The following is a 2711-nucleotide window of genomic DNA, read 5'->3' on the forward strand; positions in this document are numbered from 1 at the left end:
CATAATTCAATCACACCCTCCTGAAACAAACACACCCATCTCTCAATGGCTAATAATTTCAAGGGCACAAGGACATCCCCTTGAATGTCAGTCTGTTGTGAAACAATAAAAACATAACCAGACTAATTAATGATATAGGAGCACAGTGGTGAGTACAGTTGCCTCACGCCTCCGAGTCTGGAGGCCTGAATTTTGCCTCTGCTCTCTGTATGGGGAATTTGCCTGGAATAGGCTCCAGGGGAGCCTGACTAAGATAACTGGTTGGACGATGGATGGGTAATTAATATCGTTTCAATCTGACAGACAGCACTTTATTAAACTAGCAATAAAATATCACCTTTCTATCCCAGCAGGTCCTTCATATAGAAGCTTAAATAAATCCCTGAAGGTGCAGTTTTCAGTGAAGCATTTAAACGCAGGTGCTGCTCGAGGAATCAGCTTCATGCATCAGTTATAACAGCGTTACGGTAATGCACCGCTGCAAAAGTACAGACACGGAGCGGCCAATGCATCTTACGTAAATCGGTAATAACCAATTACCGCAATCGCAGGCATAGTCAGAGCGCAGATATGAATGACTGGAACTGCTAGTTTATCAAACACGGCGGGCACTTAGTGCTCGTCTAGCCGAATCAGGTCGTTTCGAATGACATTTTAGTGATTTTAGTGATAAGGAGCTGATATGACAAGATTGCCATTTGATAGGTACATAAATCAATCTACTTTCGACTCCGTTGTAACGCATGTTGTATATTTCAGTTGCGTTAGTATGGCTTAAGTTTATTCAGTTTACTGGATTCTCTGCACTTTAATGAAGTTATATGTGTATTGTTATATAACTGTACATCATTGTTAGTTACTGCTATCCGCTGTAAAGGTAGATACAGGTGCAAGACTTTGCAATAACGACCTAAAAGCAGTTGTTATGATTCCAGGGAACGCGGCTGATTTTTAGAGTCTATACATCATGAAGAAACGGCGATCGTGTGAGAAAGACTTATTCTGTACGGATGACAGGGCCAGCATTTCGGACCCAAGGGAAAGGCTATTGTGCATCGGAAAGAGACAAAATCATATCATTATATAGAAAACTCGTCGTAGTATTTAAAAACCAAGTAACTAACACTGTTATTAAGTGCGGACTTTAAATCAAGTGGTCGCGGGTCGTTTTTATTTGCATAAAACTTTAAACGTGATCTTGAAAATATAACGCTTGCAACAAACATCCATGCATAGTGTGTTACTGCGAATGAAAATACGCGGGTCACAATTTATGATCCAAGTGTATAATGGTAAATAATTAAATAAATAAAACCGCAGGCTTTCACATCGAGTGCACCCCAATAACGTTTCATTGAAATGTCCATGTTATGTACGCCGGGCACTGATGGATGCAGGCCTAGCGATCTCTATAACAATGCCAAGCAAAGAATGTCACTGATTTACCAAAGCGGTCAGTTTTCGGGGATCCTGCGGCAGCTGGGAGAAGAAGAATCGGGCAGGTTTCAGAATCGGCGAGCGCTCGGATAAAAGGCACCGATTTCCCAGCCGCGCTTTTCTTTTCGGAACCAGCAGAAGTGCCCTCCGCACCATCCTCGGCGCTAGGACACGCCGGCCACTTTATTACCCTAAAACAGGGAGCATACACCGATCTTCAAAGCCAAACTTACCTTGCCGATTTTCGCTTAACTGCTTCTCAAACTCATCGAAATCGGACATTTTTCAGTCCGTACTAAAGACGTATTGCAAAATAAGCAGAGGTCCAACAGTAGGCCTTTGAATGGGCTACAGGCTGCATTGGGTTCTGCTGCTTTTTCTTCCGAGTCGCCTGCCCCTCCTCCCCCGAAGTCATCGGCTCTTCCTCGGTTGTATCACACACAGGTTCGGAAACATTCGATGCGCATTACCGTCCCCTCCTGCACTGGAGGGTTAAGGACAACGTGATTATATCGAACCAAAATTGAAATGTGCAAGTTGACTTTCCTAGTTATACGTCTTCATTTTTATTCTGGGTTTAACAACCATGAGTTTATGACGTATTTTACATGATTAGTTGGCGACTGGACCTTATTGTTTATATCTCTTATTAAGGATCCATCCATCCATACATCAATTATCAAAACCACACACTTACAATCCGAGTCTAGTTTCATATGCTGCGCTGCTGAGCGACCCGCAGAATATTATGCATGAGTACAAGTCACAAGCCCCGTTTCCACTAACACGGGGCCGGTTCTAGCTTGGTGCCTTTTGAGACCGAGGCAAAAAGATGCAGACTCTCCCCGTCGGGGAATCGAACCCCGGTCTCCCGCGTGACAGGCGGGGATACTCACCACTATACTAACGAGGAGATGTACGCGCACTACTTTTACATCTTCAAGATAAACAGCGGATGACTACTAACATTTGCGAGTAATCAATGACTGAGCTTCATGTCATGACCATGGTGCTCAAGAGAAGAAAAAATACATAATGTACGTCCACTGATACCAGAACAACCATATAGCTTTATACTAAGACGATGATTAAACGGAAAATTCCTTTACAAAACACTGCCACAAAATCATAGTTTCGCAATATTACATCGTGCAACGGGACACAGTGTAAGTACGTGAAGTCGGTAATTAAATCAAGAAAAAAAAGTGAGAGGAAAAGAATACTTTTCTATTATCATATTTTTCTAACTGGCCAAACTGAGTCATATTTTGATT

The 2711-nt window shown here is 42.6% G+C and overlaps 1 non-coding gene across 1 annotated transcript; it reads right to left on the reverse strand.

The window, feature by feature from the left end:
- Positions 1-2278: 2278 nt before the first annotated feature.
- Positions 2279-2350, reverse strand: trnad-guc (transfer RNA aspartic acid (anticodon GUC)). The gene has a single exon. It is a non-coding gene; the product is annotated as a tRNA-Asp (tRNA).
- Between the last annotated feature and the right edge of the window lie 361 nt (positions 2351-2711).

The sequence above is a fragment of the Brienomyrus brachyistius genome, unplaced genomic scaffold, assembly GCF_023856365.1.
Source record: "Brienomyrus brachyistius isolate T26 unplaced genomic scaffold, BBRACH_0.4 scaffold875, whole genome shotgun sequence".
Classification (NCBI taxonomy): Eukaryota; Metazoa; Chordata; class Actinopteri; order Osteoglossiformes; family Mormyridae; genus Brienomyrus; species Brienomyrus brachyistius.